Raw genomic sequence first — 20,293 nt, 5'->3', positions numbered from 1 at the left:
GCTGCATAGGCCTATAAAATGGGAAAGGGTAGCATAAAAATATCTTTTTTTTCCCTTATGTTTCTTTGATTTAGGGTTCTTTTTTCTTCTGCCATATACTAACACAATAGAAATTAAAAAGAAAAATAGGTAAATAAGCTAACTTTTTCACTTTAAAGGAAAAAAATAAAATTTGTTTTAGCGGTAATTTAAAAACCATTTCTATCAAATCTAATCCCATATGCTGAACAGTGAATTTCAGTACTTGTTATGTCATTGTCTACACCTAGATCACAGAGTTGGTTTACAGAAAAGCAGCATAATAGCATTAAAAGCATTGGAAGATGAAATCTTGGAAAACCTGAGAGGCTTTGAAATGTATGGTAACACAATTAATGGTGAATTCATGAGGCACAGTAATTCTAACATAAAGCCTACTGTGGAAACAACAACCTGATGAATGTTTTGGCCAATATTCTGACAAGATTTGCGCAAAGCACTAAACCATAATTTGTTTTCTTGGGGGTTTTTTTCCAGCAAACTTTAACACCCTTTTGCACACAGAATGGCAAGGTATAATAAGTGCATTCACCATAAATCAAAATAAAACAGACCATATTATGTCTTAGCACAAAGCTGAGCCTAGGCATTGAGTGACCTAAAAATGCTAATTGTGTATTACACTAAAAATGAAACTTGAAGAAAGCTTCTTGCTGGCTACACAGCTCCAGTGCTTTACACCGATTGGAATAGTTCCTCTAAAAAGCCAGGCCCTTGTACTTATGCAATTTGGGGGAACTGAAATATCAGATCATAAACTTCCACTTTTCCTAAACCAAAACGCTTCATCTGCATTTTAAAAAGCTATTTCCCCTTCTCCATTCGTCTGAAAAATATCAGTTTTCAACTCTCCTTATGCAATCTTTTGAGCTTGAATTTCCTAATCCTTCTGCAAATAACAACAGCTTCCTCCAGCATCTGTCTGCACACTTTCTACCCTTGGGAGGTGTGCTTGAGCTTTCCAAAGAGAAAGGTCAAGTCTCGGATGAATCTGGCAGCCAGTGATGCTGAGAAGGGATTCCAGCACCACCTCAGAGAGGAAGAGACAGACTGCAGCTTTGCCCACATCGCACATGACATCATAGGGTTTCATCTGAGTCAAGATTGGAATAAGAAATACAAAAGAATAATTGAAGTGAAACCTGTTGGTTGATAAGTGCTGGCTATTACATGAGTGTTGGATTCTGCTGGCTGCCTTTCAGGGACACTTGTGCCTTTTATACTTGACAATATCCTGGCCATGTGGGTTAAGAATTCATTTAAATGCAGACACAAATAAGCGATAGAATCAGAGGAAATTGAGAAATTGTTGGAAATAATGCCCTGGACGATCGCTGAGCTTTCCAAAGTAATCTTCTGACTAAATTAAAGTGAGATTCTTATGGAATCCTGTCTTTCCAGTTTGGGGATAACCAGATGTGTTGCAATGACAATTTTCATAATTCTTAGCAATATAGGCAGTAGTCACATTGTCTGAAAATTCCTAGAAGTTTCAACCCAACACATCTGGATGGGGTCAGACTGGATTACGCTGCAATAAACTCCTCCTATAGAAAGTAGTATGTGAAATGCCTATCTAACACCACCTACCTAATTAATTCACATGGATATTTCCAAATTGGTCAATAGAAAGACTTGGCAAGAATAATGGACATTCCAGAAGTCTTCCTTGGTTGCTTAGGGTGTTCCCTAAGCTTGTCTTTTCTTCTTGCAGATATTGCATTACCAAAGTAAGTGATAACATGGGTGCATGGGGGATTGAAACCTACAGACTGCAAATGAAGATCCTGATAATTCAGCCCTGAGCCCTGTTCTTATCCAGACATGCTAGCTGATGGAATGCCATGTTGGCATTTCTTGGAATGATTTATGCTTTCCATGCCAATAAGAATTTGCTATAGGCACCATAATGTTCAATCTAGCCAGCTTTAACTGAATCAACTAGCCAAAATCCTCCTATTTGCTTTCACCTGAATCAGATTTTGTGCTTTTCTTCCAGACAACTTCAAGGCTATGTTACCAATAGTGTAAACCTCCTCTATCATGGACTTTCATTGTCAATTGAATGACATTTCAAGGCTGTACTCTAAAAACTAACAGATGGAGGCGGGACAAAATTGTAATTTATATTAATTGTCCTGTTTAAAGAAGTCCTAAAAATCTGGCTCTATCTGCAGCCTGTGGATCAGAAAGGTGGTAAATCCATGTGATGTTTTGAATTTTGACTAGATGTTGGGCAATAGGGGAATGGATCTTATTTTTTTGACAATGTAACTCTTTATTTCAATTATTTGCTCTTTATTGCAGTATTTTACAAACTGTGCAAAGTTATAGAACAGATAAGTGTGGCCTACAGATTCCATACACAATTTAATAGTTAATGTGATTAACATTCAATGATCTATTGTTCTTTTTCTTTTTCTCCATCACATAAAAATAATGATTTATAACATGTTTTAGACATCTTTGTAAGCCAGATCCCATACTTTCAGAGATTAAATGTAGCCTCAATTTATACACCTTTATTTTAATGTCTTTAAAAAAAACTTTGCTAGATTCCACTTATGCACCTGGAAGATCGAGAAGCTTTAAGATGGTTAGGTACTTGCGAGAGATTTATTTCTAGAAATGACTGGTGGATAACATGCAGAAATGTTGCAACATGGCACATTTGCATGTCAATCATAGAGAAACTAATAAAGGAGAATATTCGTAGCTCAGGGTTGACATGTGGGGTCCTTGGTGCTCTCTGAGCTTTCTTGTTTTCTTGCAGATGTTTGATTCCTCTAACTAGGTAATATCATCAGTGCTGATGCTGGACTGCTAGCACTGATGATGTTACCTAATTTGGGTAATGAAACATCTGCAAGAAAACAAGCAAGCTCAGAGAGCACCAAGGACCCCCCTAATAGACAAACTAAAGAGAAGCTTGATCATTATTAAGGACAACTGTATCTATACCAATTTAATACAAAAATAGATTTAAAAAGTGACCTAAATGATTGCAGTTGGCATAGAACTTTGGGAACAGATTCCCAGTTCACTGTGACATATTTCTGTAGCACTAAGATGGGTGGAGGTTGGATAGGTTTTATACTAATTGTTAATTATCATGTTTCATGGTGTGGTTATGCCTCATGATGTTAACTGCCAGGAGTCTAATGTGCAATGATGGCAGTATATAAAATTGACAAATAATAAAGAAATGTGGTGCCTAAAGATAAGCATATGCCCATGGACATTTCCCTTGATATCTGCCTGGCTGCCTATCCTGCTTGGCTTTAATTTCCATTAAAGATTCATTTCAAGAAACAAAATAAGAAATATCAACATATCTCAGTTGAAAGTAACTGTCTATGATATATTATTTTCATTTATAAGAATGCATCTAGGCCCCTATTAAACCTGCTGACTTTTCTTATAAAATAATAATGCCTGTTGCAGCCTATCTACTTTCTCTGTGAAAGAACGTCCTGAAGTCTAAAACAACTAACAAAAACTAGATTGCCTAATGTGACAGCTGTTGTATGAACTGGCAAACTGTACTCCATGATAGTCATTTTGTGATCATCAATGGCAATGTTTCCTCATCTCAGCCTTCTTTAGACTCCCAGAATTCTTCAGCCAGCACAGGATTCTGGGAATTAAAGTCCACAAATCTTAAAGTTGCTGATATTGAGAAATACTGATCCATGACATGCTCTCAAAATTCCAAATATGTCTATTGACTTCAAATATTCCTATCCCTGACAAAGCAATTTCTTCCAGTCCTCATTAAATGCCTCTAGTTTTTAAACATTTTCTATTTTCATGGTTAAGATTATTAGAATTGGCATTATCTTCCTTCTGTTCAGGTTGAAGGTACACTGCTTTTACGCCTCTGCATGTACAAAAATAAATCTGGAACTTGAGACTTGGATGGTTGTTTGATCTATTTTTTCTCCATTTTGGAAGGTGAATTAAGTCTGTGGTATATACCTTGCACCTTGGAGGTCTTCTATTCCAACCATCTGCTCAGGCAGGAAACCCAATACCTTTTCAGACAAGTGGTTATCCAATCTCTTCTTAAAAACTTCCAGTGTTGGAGCATTCACAACTTTTGGAGCAAGTTGTTCCACTGGTTAATTGTTCTAACTGTCAGGAAATTTCTCCTTAGTTTTAGGTTGCTTTTTTCCCTGATTAGATTGGAGAATAGCTTGATTCCCTCTTCTTTGTGGCAAATATCGAAACATCCTGGAAATCCTACCTTCTTCCCATGTACATTACTACCAGGCATGAAATCCTCTTACCTTTGCTACTACCGGTTTGGAAGCAGGAGCGCATGCATGCACAGGCTTGCTTCACTCATGCATAGCACTTCTGCGCATGCACAGAGTGTCTATGATGACATCTGGGCGGGTGGGTGGAGCCTGACACCATCACCGCTAGGGGTTCGCCACCTCTGATTACTACCCATGCATGTGTGTGAGTTTGTATGTACATATTGCATTTAGTTATTTGTATATCAGAGTGATTAATATGGAATGCATTTCTGGGGGGAAACAGGATCTGGTTATGGGCTTCCCTAGAAGCATGTTTTTGGTCACTCTTAGGAAATAGAAAATTGAAAAGTGGATAAGCCTTTGGAGCTTTGTTATGCCCCCATTCTGTCCTGAGTTCACCATTCAAAAGATGGTATGCACAAAACTGGGGCAATTCAGCTGCTTTTTCAGAAGCTGCTTTCTGGAAAAACTATCGCCTCTAGAATCCTTCACAAACATGTTTGAATTGAAAATTAGTATGACAGGTTGGTGCAAAAGCCCTTTGTAAAGAACCTTTGGGAGCCGGATATGAAACCACCATGGTCCTATGGAAAGATATGGACATATTGTGTGGCCTTAGGCAAAGCCACACAGTGGGAGCAACATGAATCATCACGTTGTTGTGAGGTGAAAGGAATAAAGTCTGTAAAGGGCTGAAATGATGATTAGCTATAAGAACAGCGGGGAGAACATCCACACTGGCAGCTTTTAAACAAGTCAGATAACCATTCATTAGTATTACTGTATGTTTCAAGACCTTCATTTACACCTGGCCATGATTTCAGAATAGTGATTGGATGCAGTGAAAACAGAAAGTGGAGTTTGGTACAATCTGAGATTGCTAGAAAAGGAAGGAAAGCATATTTGGAATGAGATGGTCTGCTTTGGAGGAATACAAATCCTTTCTTTCAACCACGTAGACAAGGAAAGTTTGTGAGACTTTCCTTGTGAGGAGAGAACCCATGCTATCCATTGTTTGAGTTCAGAAATATAGAATCTGAGGCTCCAGGGCCATATTTGTTTTATTTCCAAAGTTTCAATCTACCAGAACATTTGTCAAATTTGCTTCTCAGACCTGGAAGCCATCTTTTACATTGGGCCTTCAGGCCTCCCACAGTTTATACTGTTTGAAAATGGGAGAGGGGGTTATATGGAGTATGGGTGAGATAGTCAAAATAACATTCTTTTCTCAGAGAGTCAAGGACACCTTGCCCTGCGGCTGCGATGGTGTGACTGAGAGGCACCTCCAGTTTTGGATGGTGCCTGTTGATCATGTGATGGACATGTGGGTGCCGGGCAGGGACTTGAACTTTCATTTGGGTTGGGAAAACCTGGAAACTTTCAGATTCATGTTTTCCCAGATGTGCCAATATGACATTACTAATAAAATGGAACTTTGAGGAAACTCAAGCCTCGGGGTCTTCTTTCATTGGGGGTGTTACTTGGAACCCTGACATTGCCACCTAGTTATACTTCTGTGACAGAAAAAAAAAGCAAGGAGTAATTATGTTTATATGAGAGCCATTTTGATGTAGTAATTGAGGCCTCAAGCCAGAAACCTGGAGATGATGAAATCTAATCTCACCTTCATTATGAAGCAAGCTGGGGAATCTTGGGACAGTCACTTACTCTTAGCCCTAGGAAGAAGACAATGGCAAACCACTTACTCTTAGCCCTAGGAAGAAGACAATGGCAAACCACTTCTGAAAAATCCTGCCAATTGCAGGGATTTGTAGAGGCAGAGAATTGGACAACATTCAATGGAAGAAAAAATATGCTTATATATTATTTAATCTAATGCAACTTTAATCAAATGTACATTTGGATCAAAGGATCTGCCCCAAATTATTTCTTTATCCTCACTCTCGTACTTTTGGGGATGTAGTTTCTACCATACCTCTCAATAGCAAGCCACAACTCTTTTCACTCTTATTCCAGAAACACTGCACTCCTGTCCGTCTCCAAATGGTAGAGATGGGCCAATAGGCGAATTGACCTAGCCTTCCTTCAGAGTGAGGTCAACATCAATCTCAAATCCCTTTCACCTGAAGGTAGCTGCAGCTCAGCATTGAAGCATTTGTTTTGTATGACCCCCAAATTCAATTCCTGGCATTTCTAATGTAGCAAGAAGAGCTGAGGTGTGAAAGTTGCTGCCAGTCATGAAGAAAATGCTCGGCTGGAGGGGGGGCGAAGTTGCGACGACACGATGTGCGGTCCCAATGCTCAGAGATCACAATCAACACTTTTGCCACTGGGGGGGGGGTCCAAACGGATCGAAACTGTCCCGAAGAGACAGTGAACAGGAAGAATACCTCTTGCTGAACTCGGGGATATCGCAAAATCCCCGAAAGAAGCAAGAGAAATTTCTTCAAGCTGGTGACAAAAAATCCAGCCAAGGCTGATGAAGTCGGGGCGGCCCAAAATGGAAGGAATGGAAAGTGAAAGTGTTTCCAGCTGGTGAGGAATCTTCATTGTTTTAAAAGAGAGACTGCCTATAAAAACTTAAAAATTGATTTAAATTGAAGAATAGAAGAATCAAGCGGCGAAATTAAACTTGCAACAGTTCTGGACAGTGGCTATCCCATTTTTCTATATGCTATTTTCATGGATGGAATCTTTACAAGCTTTTTAAAATTGATGGGTTAAGTCTTCTTTTTCTACCTTTCTCTTTCTGTGACTTTTGGTGATTCATAGACCAAAGCTTTCCTCTTTCATCGCTGTGACTATTATTATTTTTTAATTCATTTAAAGACTGGACCTCTTTTTCTAATTTGAAATATAAAAAAAGAAATATTTAAAGCGCTACATGCCAGAAGGTTTTGTTGATTGGAGCTTTGTGTATTTAAGCGGAACTTTTCCCTTTCTTAGCGGTTTGTTTTGACGGCTCGTTGCAGAGCGATAGGGGTAAGCCAAATGTCCCTTTGAAGCATGTTTTCAACCAGAGAAGAGGGGGAAAAATGGCTTTTGTGAATCTATGTTTTAACTTAAAAAAACCTTCCAAGCGAGAGCACTTTGTTTAAGATGGTAAAATGTCAAGAAAATAGAGAGACTGTAAGCTTGCAGACAATATTTTCAGAATTACTAAAATTAACAAATACATATGAGAAAATTGAACAAAAATTGGAATTTTTGGAACAGCTAACAGAAAAATGTGATCAAAAATTTGATGATGTTCACCAAATGCAAAATGAGGGGATTAAAATCCAAAGAATTGAAGTGGAAAATGAATATAAAACTATTAAACTTGCTGACATTTATGGTAATTGGTTTGTTTTTGAAAATGCAAAGAATGGAATATTGAAAGAGGAAATAAATGGAGAGGAAACCTATTTCAAAAGGCAAGACATAGAAGAAGAAGAAAAAAGTAAAGAATTTATGGACTATGAAAATTTATTAACAAAAATATGGATAACACTGCTGACAACTAAAGACAAGTGGAATAAAGAAGCAGAAAGAGGGCATCAGGATTATATGAGAGATTTTACAAGCAAGGAGTTGCTAGGACTAGTCCATACAAAGCTGATTAAGAAGAAGCTGAGTTACTGAGTTACTTGGCATTAAATTCACAGATTTTCTTGATAAACATTTAAACTGAAGAGCGGGGACAGAGAATTAATAGATACCGAACATTTCTGTCCCCAGCAAACTAAAATTCATAGGGCTATAAGTGCATGTAACATAGATGTCTGTGTGGGTAAGATTACCACTCCTGCTGTCAAGCAAAACCAAGCGTTTAATAGTGATTGCCATACCATGTGAATGAATCACACAAGTGGCAAGAAAATAGGGGCAGTCAGGCATAACACAGGTTATGTAGACAGTAAACACAAGGTCAATCAAATGGACTCAAATGTCTATACACCAATGCACAGAGTATGAGGAATAAACAGGGTGAATTAGAAATTCAAGTAAAAGAGGGCAGATACGATATTATTGCCATTACAAAAACTTGGCGGGATGAAACCGACAAATGGAACATACAGCTAGAAGGATTTAAATTATTTAAAAGAAATAGACCAAATAAAAGAGGAGGTGGAGTTGCACTATATATAAGAAATAACTATATCTCTACAGAAATAGAGCACAACAATGAGGAGAACTATCTTGAATGCATTTGGGTCAATATTAAAGGTTGTGGGGGAAATGACATTGCCATAGGTCTATACTACAGGCCACCCAACCAAGCAGAGGAAGTAGATGAACTTTTTGCTAGTCAGCTAACTAAGGTATGTAGGAAGCACACCACAATAGTAGTGGGGGATTTTAACTACCCTGACATCAACTGGAAAACAAACACTGCACCAAGTGGAAGATACAACAGGTTCCTAACGAACCTAGCAGACAACTTTGTTTTCCAAAAAGTAGAGAAGGGTACAAGGGAATCAGCCATATTAGACTTAATTCTCACTAACAGAGAGGAAATGATAGAAGGTGTTGAAACCACAGGCACCCTGGGGGCAAGTGACCATGCAATATTGGAATTCAACATTATGCAAACACAAGTAGTAGAACAAAGTCAAACTAGAGTCTTGGACTTTAAGAAAGCTAATTTCAATAAACTTAGAGAGAGCTTGGGAAAAATTCCATGGATGAGAATCCTCAAGGGGAAAACAACTCAAGAAGCTTGGGAAATTTTGAAAAATGAGATTTAAAAAGCCCAGTCTAGCACAATAGCTATGAAGAAGATGAAGAAGAAAAATCCCAAAAGAAACCAGCATGGCTGCATAAAGAACTCTCTGACAAACTGAAAGACAAAAAAGATAAGTATAAAAAGTGGAAGGAGGGGGACATAACTAAGGCAGAATATCAGCAAATAGCCCAAGCCTGTAAAGTTGAAGTGAGGAAAGCTAAGGCTCACAATGAAGAAAGGCTTGCCACAAAAGTAAAAATTAACAAAAAAGCTTCTTCCAACATGTTAAAAAAAAAGAAAAAAGTTAAGGAAACAATTGGTCCATTGCTGGGAGAAAGTGGCAAGAAGGTGACAAGCAACAGAGAGAAAGCAGAACTATTTAACTCATGTTTTGCATCTGTCTTTACACAAAGGGATAAAACAGTCCAACCTATCAAAAACAGCACCCCAAAAATCAGATTAGGAACACAAATTGAAATAGGGAAGAAAATGGTAAGTGAGCACCTGTCTACCCTAGATGAGTTCAAATCACCAGGACCGGATGGATTACACCCCAGGGTTCTGAAGGAACTAACAGATGAGATCTCAGAACCACTGAATTATATCTTTCAGAGATCCTGGAACACCGGGGAACTACCAGAGGACTGGAAAAGAGCTGATGTGGTTCCCATCTTCAAAAAAGGGAAAAAAATAGATTCAGGAAACTACAGACCTAGCAGCCTGACCTCAATACCAGGAAAGATTCTGGAAAAGATAATCAAGCAACGAATTTGCGAACACCTAGAAGCAAACAAAGTAATAGCCAAAAGCCAACATGGGTTTGTCAAAAACAGATCATGCCAGACTAATCTTATTGCATTCTTTGATAATGTGACAAAATTAGTGGACCAGAGGAATGCCGTCGATGTAGTTTACTTGGACTTCAGTAAGGCTTTTGATAAGGTAGACCATAACCTACTACTAGATAAAGTAGAAGAATGTGGGTTAGACAGCATCACCACCAAATGGATTCGTAACTGGCTGACCACCCGCACTCAACGTGTAGTCCTCAATGGAACTGTATCTACATGGAGGGAAGTATGCAGTGGAGCACCCAAGGCTCTGTTTTAGGCCCAGTACTCTTCAACATCTTCATCAATGATTTGGATGAGGGAATAAATGGGGAACTCATCAAATTTGCAGATGACACCAAGCTGGCAGGAATAGCCAACACTCCAGAAGATAGGCTTAAGATACAGAAGGATCCTGACAAACCTGAACATTGGGCACTATCTAACAAAATGAAATTCAATGGTGAAAAGGGTAAGGTTCTACATTTAGGCAAAATAACCGGAATGCACAGGTACAGCATAGATGGTAGTAGTAAATGTGAAAGGGATCTTGGAGTCCTAGTAGACAACCATTTAAGTATGAGCCAGCAGTGTGCAGCAGCTGCCAAAAAAGCCAACACAGTTCTAGGCTGCATAAATAGAGGGATAGAATCAAGATCACATGAAGTGTTAATACCACTTTATAATGCCTTGGTAAGGCCACACTTGGAATACTGCATTCAGTTCTGGTCGCCATGATGTAGAAAAGATGTGGAGACTCTGGAGAGAGTGCAGAGAAGAGCAACAAAGATGATTAGGGGACTGGAGACTAAAACAGAAGAACATTTCTTGAAGAACGGTTGCAGGAACTGGGTATGTTTAGTTTAAGAGAAAGAAGGACTGGGGAGACATGATAGCTGTGTTCCAATATCTCAGGGATTGCCACAAAGAAGAGGGAGTCAAGCTATTCTCCAAGGCACCTGAGGGTAGAACAAGAAACAATAGGTGGAAACTAATCAGGGAGAGAAGGAAATTAGAACTGAGGAGAAATTTCCTGACAGTTAGAACAATTAATCAGTGGAACATCTTGCCTCCAGAAGTTGTGAATGCCCCAACACTGGAAGTCTTTAAGAAGATGTTGGATAGCCATCTATCTGAAACGGTATATGGTTTCCTGCCTAGGCAGGGGGTTGGACTAGAAGATCTCCAAGGTCCCTTCCAACTCTACTATTGTATTGTAAGCTTAGAAGTTTGATACCACAAATGGCAGAGGACATAAGATTGTTTTGTTATTGGAAAGATACAGGTCGATAGATGGAAGAGTATAATTTAAAACTACTAGCTAAACCTAGTGAAATTTAGTGATAATAGGTATAGTTAAATAAAAAATTGATAATGATAATACTGTATACAATGTGTAGTGTTATGATAAGCAATAATTGGATATGAATATTGAATGATACCCGAGATTATATATAAAGGTAAATAATAATAATAACAATAAAAAAAGAGAACTAAATTAGACACAGTTAAGTTTTGATTATTAGGGGGAAAATGTTGTGATATAGAATATAGCCAAATAAAGAAAGGACAATAATAATAATCTATATATATGTATGGGTATAATACAAGGAAATTGGATGTAAATTGTAAACAGCGATTTGGAAAGGAGGATTAGAAAACTTTGTTATTATATGTTATGGATGTTTAGCTAGAATAGGATATAAGGATTTAATGTTAATGGAGGATTTTATAAATAAGTAAATGAAATGCCAGTATGTGGTTATGTACTAAATTTTGCTATATTTTATGATGAAGGACGTTTAAACAATTATAGTCAAATAAAAGTGGAGGTATGATGATGGTAATATGTATAAACATTTGAGTTAAGATACTAGAGTTAATATGAATTATACTTGATGACGGTAGAAGAGATGCACAAAAACCATTTGTAACCAACTGATACACTTTCTACAGGATGTAAAGAAGGAGGATTTTTATGCTTGTTTTGAAAATTAAAAATAAATTAAAAAGTTTTTGGCAAAAAGAAAAAAGAAAATGCTCGGCTGTTTCATAGACATGTGTTCAATCAACCACCTTAGGATTTTTGATTATACAAAAATATACAACCATATTGGTACATGTTGACTCCCAACCCTGCTAGTTGTAATGTGCAGCTCCTGTGGTACTGCCCTAATTTTATATAGTCATTAAAAGCAATTTACAAATGGGGGAATTCCTTCCTTCCTTCCTTCCTTCCTTCCTTCCTTCCTCCCTCCCTCCCTCCCTCCCTCCCTCCCTCCCTTCCTTCCTTCCTTCCTTCTTTCCTTCCTTCTGTATGGCTGCCTATCTCAACAAGTGACTCTGGGTGGCAAACAAAATTGAAAATAGAATAAAAATAATGACAATAGTACAAAAATTAAAATTCTCTACATAGTATCTTAGAATAAATCATGTGCCATACTCACTAATATAATTAAGAAATAGACCCTGCATAAACCCGGGTCCCCAGCTTGGCCCTGCCTCCACCCCCCGATTCATGCTTAAAAATCCACATCCCCTTCCTCCTCTCTATAGAAATCACTTTTGTGACATGTTCCATTTCACCATTTTTATACAATGGGAGCTGTTGACGTATCAGGAGCATTGCATTTTGTCTCTTTTACAAGAGCAGTTAAACTCCGCTAGGAAAAGTACACAGCGCCATTCCAACTGCAGAAATGTAAACAAGCTGTCATCATTACACTGTTCAGTCACAGTACCATTATGGTGAGGTGGCTTATTACAGTCCCTTGCCAGTTTGGGATTTCCATCTGGAAATGCCTCCAGTTGCATATTGATTTGGGGGGTCAGCTGTCTTTCTGATGCTTGTCTAGCACATAAAATATTACTTGGAGTAGAATGAGGATCTTTCCCCTATGATTCTTTCAGGAGATGAAAGACTCAGGATTTTTTTAACACAAGGGATTTGGGTAGGGAGAAATATGCTTCAGGGATTCTGACGAGCATTGATTAGATTCCTTTTACAAGCACTCATTTCAAAATGCAGTGATCCAGAGCACCTTGTGCCTCAACAAGGCGTGAGAGATGAAGCAATGATTAAATTGAGACAGTTTCCATAGCACTGGAGAATGATAACAGTGCACGGGCATTGCACTTGTCGCATTTTTACAGCCATAATTCTTTTTCATCTGTACAATTGCAGAAGCCTTCAGCTGAGAAGATGAAACTGGACACCGGTTCAACAGGCATCCTCATACCAGCACCCGCAAGATTGATCAATATCGAAGCAGCTGAAAACTCCTTTAGATCAAAGCATCTGGTGATTTGATCACAATGTTCCCCAAATTTGCTCTACATTTAGGTAACTACTTCTGTCAAAACAAAAGGTCACTTCCACTAGACAGGTAAAGGTAAAGGTATCCCTGCACATGCCTGCTAGTTGTTTCCTGCTCTAGGGGTGGTGCTCATCTCCATTTCTAAGCCGAAAAGCCAGCACTGTCTGAAGATATCTCCATGATCATGTGGCCAGCATGACTAAAGGCACATGGAATGCTGTTACCTTCCCACCAAAGGTGGTCTTTATTTTTCTACTTGCATTTTTTACATGCTTTCGAACTGCTAGGTTGGCAGAAGCTGGGACAAGTAACAGGAGCTTACTCCGTTATGCGGTGCTAGGGATTCAAACCGCTGAACTGCCGACCCTCTGATCGACAAGCTCAGCGTCTTAGTCGCTGAGCCACCATGTCCCTAGACAGTACCTGGTAGCCCTCAAATACTGCAGCATTCAAGAGTCTAAACTAGATGGTGCTTCAAGGAAAAGGCAAATGGGTAATAGACATGTTTAAAGTCTCGCTGTCATGAAATGTATGCCTACCACCAGTTCAGTCTTTGATTTAAGCTTTTGTTGCTGGGAAGAAGTGTTCCACTGAGAAAGTAGCTGCTCGTGCCACCCTCCCTTAATACAAAAAGGTGGCTATATGAAATGCAAAATACCCACCTCCTTTTGATGTTCATTTTAGTTCATCAGGGCTGGCCACCCTGCTTCCTACTGCATAGATTCTGTACTGCTACTATGAAAGTCTAGGGAGATTATCAGTCATCCAGGTCATGGTTGTTCCAAAGGTGTTTTTTTCAAAAGGCAACTGGACTTTCTGGTTTTTCTTTGAAGACATTTTGCTTCTCATCCAAGAAGCTTCTTCAGCTTTGAGTGGATGCTGGGGAATGGAAGGATCAAAGAAAAACCAGAAAGTCCAGTTGCCTCTTGAAAAAGCACCTTTGGGTGCTACTATGAAAGTTACCTTTGGAGGAGAATTGAATAATCCAAATGGATTACTCTGTTGCCTGACACTCTTCAAGCCTGAGGGAAGATTTTGTTCTTTTGGTTTTTGGGAATTTTCTTTTTGGGGAGGGAGGATTTATTGGAAAACAGTAATGCAGCAATGTCTTCCACTATTATATTCTTTACAGTCCACATCCTGTTTTACATTTTATTTATTTACAAATATTTATATGCTGTTTCCTCCCTGGAATTCTAATTTCGTATCTTTTAATGAGTGAAAATGACATAACCCAGACCCTTACTATTTTATTCTCCACTTTGTGCCTTCTTTTGCTACGAATTTCTCATTTCAGTGGAAATGACTCATAGTAGTTGGACTCCAGAAGCAGAGTCCGTTTTCTTATATGTTTATTTCTTAGAAAGAGCTTTCTGCAGAAGACTGACCATGTTTTTACTATTGACCTGACCTGACCCAACCTTTTTTTTTCAAGACCTGGAAACAATGCAGTGTTGGGTTGAGAATCATTATCTAGGTTTCCACTGTTAAATGCATCAGGGGAGGAAGGAGGAGGATTAGACTGTCTGATAAAATTCAGAAAGTCAGCAACTATGGGACAGGAAAGTTATGGAAAGTTTGTGAAAACTCCTTCTAAGGGTCATATTTTCAGTAGTCCATTTCACTGTTCTTTCCTTGCACCTTTCCCCTGAACTCTTGAAACCTTTCCAGACTGTTAATTATATGCTTGTAATGTTTAAACACTTTGTACCTAAAATTTGCAAATTCAGAGTTGTGACCCAGACCACAAAATTAATGAACATCACTGTGCAACTCTGGTCTGACTCACAGAGCAAATGGTTTGTTTGTTTGTTTAAAAAAATCCTACTATATGGAGGGAAGAAGGTTCTTACTGGAAATCTTCAGGTAAAAACTGGACAGCCATCAGCTGAAAATACTCCAGTCTTAAATGTGCTGCATGAAACATGGTTTTGATTTATATTTTCCCCTCCACCTAAACGAAGCCATTATTTTCTTCCTTTGAAGAACCTAAAGTGAAAGGTTTGGCACATTAATGTGATGTGCATGTGATGTGATAAAGGAGCAATCTGTGCAATATGGCTAGGGAAAGACTATATCAGATGTGGGTTGCTACCAGTTCGCACCAGTTTGGGTGGACCGGTAATGGTATTTTGGCCTTGGTCGCAGAACTGGCAGTGACCCAGACTGGCCACACCCCCAAACCAGTTCCCCAGTCACCACTGCCTTTGCCGGCATGTTTTTTAGTAATTTGTTCATGCGCAGATCAATTTACAGTCAACTGTGCACGCACACGCAGCAAACCAGCAGCAACGCCGGCTGCCACCCATCCCTGGACTCTATGGTAAATACAGAGTACAGATTTTTTTTTTGTCTAGAGTTTGAAATTCCATGAAATCTGACAACAGTAGATTCTACTGAGTAAAAGATGCTAGCTTGTTAACATAGTTCCATGCGAAGAAAATCTTCATCTGTAACACTGCTAGCTGTCCTGCATACTGCCTAGAAAAAGAGACAACAGGAAATGGGGAGTATGTCCTTCACCTTGATATCACTCAACTTTCAGTTTATGGATGTAAGAAGAGTCATATTGGATCAGGGCAAAAGATCACCTGATGCAGAATGCAAGTACAATGTTCCTACAAGTAGAAAGGTACAAAGTTTAGATGAAAACAATTACAAAGCTGGATCTTGTTCTCCAGCAATTCAGGCAACTAACTCTGATATTGAAAATCAGAGACAGTTATTCCATTTTCATAGTGATCAGCCAGATTGTTCTGACTCAGGCTTCCTTAGAAAGCAAGAAGCAAAGTCTTGGTTCCAACAAAACCTCTTTTATCTACACGACTGTGAATTCCTTTCATTCACAATCAGCAAGGCTTAGCAAACAGTCTTTCAGAGGAATGTTTATCCACACGCACCTTATCTTGTTTGTAGCACTGCCAGATAACTAGTTTCCAAACACAGGGCAAAACAAAACACAGAGTTTCTTATAATCACAAACAGAACTTTCCACTCTGGACCGAATGAATGAATTGTTTCCTGTAAAAGCCCACTCCGCATTCGTTCCTCTTTTGTTTCATGTGCAAGGGGCCAATCACCTCCAAGGTGTGGCTTTACTCTTAAGTCGACTCTGCTTTCTTAGTTGTTGTCAGCCTCGGTTTTGCTTGCTTGCTTTCGGCTGCCATGGAAACGGGGGGAGGGCATGGTATTTGGGATGGGAATAATTGCTACAGGAGGTTTAGTTAAAAAGGGGAGTTTTGTCTTCACCATCTTCTGTGCATGCTGATGGCCAATGTTTGGACCTGGTCAAGACCAACCATCCTGCATACCAACCTGATGATGCTTCTTGGAGATGCAACCCACATGACACCTAAGAGAGTTGCAGATTGGGCAATGGGGTGGGGGTTGTTGGAGGGAGGGGGCTGGGAAAATGTTTGATATGTATGATTTCGCGCTTTTCTGCTTCAGACCTTGCTTTACTTCACTGCTATCTTTTCATAACCAGTAAGAGTACTTTTAATTCCACAAACAATGGAGTTGAGAGGTTTCTTTCTTGGTTGCTGAAGGAGGTGTGCCTGACAGTTGTTCTTGTCTTCTGGCAGCTTCTCGCATGCACTCACTGGGAACAGCCTCCAGCTGTTCTTCTGCCTCACTGCTGTCTAACTCCCTCTCTGCCTCCAACGCAGGGCCCTCATCTGAGCTTTCCTCAACCCCTATGACTGGCCCATTTTCCTCACCAACCTCCTCACTGTCTGACTCTGCTGCCAGCTCTGCTGACCACTGGTGGGCCACAAGATGCCTTCAACAAGACAATGTCCCAAAGATGATTTTTCAAGAGGCAACTGGATTTCTTTGTTTTTCCTTGATGACATTTCACTTCTCATCCAAGAAGCTTCCTCAGTTCTGACTTCAACCAGACAGATTTACAAAAAAACCACACCATCTTCTTATTCATGTTCCTCAGCAATAGATAGTACTAGAATATTGTCTTCAATAAGTATATACCATCATGGTTAGAATCCATTGACAAATTTTTCTCTTCATGCAAGATGATGATCATTGCTACATCTAATTATTCTTGCGATACAGTTTATCTTCACAAATACCAACCAATGAATAATACCAGTTTTGTGCATTCAAACATTGCAGATCAGTTTTAGCAATTCCAATCTAGTGGAGGTTTCCATGGTAGTTAAAGTGCAGGCAGCTCACAGCACTGTTTTAGTGCTTGCCATCTGACGTGTTAGATGATTAGACTATTTTTGCCAGTGAGCAGAGAGTGCCCGTCTGTTGGGAAATGCTTTGTTTATTTTTATTTTTTTAAAAAAATCATAATCCTAGAGACATATGCTAGAATGTTCATAGTAAAACATGCCTGCAGGGAAAAGAAAGAAATGAAATGAACACAAAAGGGGGGGGGGGTGTGAGAAGTCTTATAAGTTCATAACATGACAGCTAGAGAATAGATATATCTTGGATTATCAGGACGTGAACACTGTCCATAAGTACCTGCTGAAAAATTAGCAATTCCAACACGGCAAAATACCAAGACAGGGTTTGCCCCTTCACTTTAAAATCGATCAAAAGCTTCAGTTAAGAGCTGCTGTGGGAGACCAGGAAAATGTTTCAATTTTTTTAATGCTAAGTGGGTATTATTGAGCAAGATAAAATATTACTGGAAACTCTGTGTAAAAAGAAAAGACAAAGGCAGATGAAATCAAAGAGCTAGTGACAGCAAGAACTGTTTCGGAAGATGGCAGTGTTTGGATCATATGTACGTGCAGAACATTTTCTCTATAAATAACAAAAGATTGAGATGTTCTTTTAATGAAAGATAATGCACCATATATAGCATTCGGGGGGGGGATCCATTCAATACATAAATTATACAATACAATACAATACAATAGCAGAGTTGGAAGGGACCTGGGAGGCCTTCTAGTCCAACCCCCTGCTTAGGCAGGAAACCCTATACCGTTTCAGAAAAATAGCTATCCAACATCTTCTTAAAGACTTCCAGTGTTGGGGCATTCACAACTTCTGGAGGCAAGCTGTTCCACTGATTAATTGTTCTAACTGTCAGGAAATTTCTTCTCAGTTCTAAGTTGCTTCTCTCCTTGATTAGTTTCCACCCATTGCTTCTTGTTCTACCCTCAGGTGCCTTGGAGAATAGTTTGCCTCTCTCTTTGTGGCAACCCCTGAGATATTGGAACAATGCTATCATGTCTCCCCTAGTTCTTCTTTCTCTTAAGCTAAACATACCCAGTTCCTGCAACCGTTCTCCATATGTTTTAGTCTCCAGTCCCCTAGTCATCTTTGTTGCTCTTCTCTGCACTCTTTCTAGAGTCTCCACATCTTTTTTACATCATGGTGACCAGAACTGAATGCAGTATTCCAAGTGTGGCCTTACCAAGGCATTATAAAGTGGTATTAACACTTCACGTGATCTTGATTCTATCCCTCTGTTGATGCAGCCTAGAACTGTGTTGGCTTTTTTGGCAGCTGCTGCACACTGCTGGCTCATATTTAAATGGTTGTCCACTAGGACTCCAAGATCCCTTTCACAGTTACTACTACTGAGCAAGGTGCCACCTATACTGTACCTGTGCATTCCATTTTTGTTGCCTAAATGTAGAACCTTACTCTTTGATTTGATTTAATATTGCAGAGGGACAAATAAAACAAAGAAGTAAGAACAAGTAAAGAAGCACTAACAAAAAATGTTGTTCAACTGCTAAACCAGAGTGGGTCCCACTCTGTCAGTGGTTGACAGCTAGTTGGATTGGCTAGGGCAGGAGTCGGCAAACCTAAACACTCAAAGAGCCATTTGGACCCATTTCCCACAGAAAAGAAAACACCGGGAGCCACAAAGGTCCTAACCGGAAGCCCTCTGTTCAATTCTGGAGGTGACCGGAAGTTCAGTTCCCCCACTATAGTCTACTCCTAGTGCAGCGTACTTTTTCCTCTACCTGTCTTAACCGAAAGCCCTATCAATTGTGGTGACAAGTGGAAAACCCTCCCCTTGCCATAGACTCTTCTCCTGGCACACTGTGCTTCTGTCTCCCCCCCTCCCACCGGAAGCTCCTCTCAAAATTGTGGCACTGACGGGTGACGGAGCCGCAGCAGAGGGAGGAAAGAGCCACATGCGGCTTCAGAGCCAGGGGGTAACAAAAAGTAAGTAAGTGATATGCAGTACTGAATTTGCAGTCCTGTTGCTCTCCAGACAGGTTTTGCTCACAGGGAGAGACAATAATACACTACCTCGAAGAATTTCTTAGCACTTTCTTAATATGGACACAAGAAACATTTTTTTACTATTCCAGGCAGCAATTTAATTGGGGGTGGATAAAAATTCAAAACCAGTCTCCAGACTACTTCATATCATTATAATAATGTGATAAGAATGATAATATAATCAAGGTTTATTATTTAAAAGTAACTTGGGGAAAATGTTTGCTTTGGTTTTTTAAAACCATGAACATATAAAAGAATAGGACAGGAGAGGACAGGAGAGGACAGGAGAGCAAATTTCCCTGATGACCAGAAATTCTTGATCACCCATAGATGTTAATCAAACTGACGGACAAGCAAGAATTGGAAGTATAGTAAATTAAATCAAATTGATTTGTAAAATTAATTTCAATGTTTGATTTCATTTAGAAAATAATCCAGTTTCATTCAGTTGGTCAAAATCTCTCAATTGGACGTGACTGGATTGGATTCAGACAGAGCATTAAAAAGCAAGAATATATCAGGAGAAAGTTGTCTAAACTGGTGAAATAGGGCTGAATGTAGAGTATTCCATTTGATTTGATAGTCCAAACTTCTTTGTACCAGTTGCAGAATAAAATGTTGGTATTGGTCTCTGCTGAGGACACTTTCATTCTTGCTTTATTTCCCTACTGGCACCCAACGGGGAAAAACCACACCACTGTTATTTAGATATTTACCCTTAATTTCAGCAGTCACAACAATCTTGAGTTTGTAGCGGCCATATGTGGCCCAGAGCTACTTTAGGAGATATGATTTCATGAGCAGTAATGCCAGAAAAATAATTCATAAATTTTTAAACTGCAAGCTAATCATATGATCAGAGCAGCAGGTTTTATTCATAATCTTACAGAAGAGGATGACTTTTCAGGCATACAGGATCTGCAAGAGATGTAGAAGTCAATTGCTATGAAATTAGACTGA

The sequence above is a fragment of the Natrix helvetica genome (genome assembly GCF_964273705.1).
Source record: "Natrix helvetica genome assembly, chromosome: 1".
NCBI classification, from domain to species: domain Eukaryota; kingdom Metazoa; phylum Chordata; class Lepidosauria; order Squamata; family Natricidae; genus Natrix; species Natrix helvetica.
Note: the sequence above shows the minus strand (reverse complement) of the source record.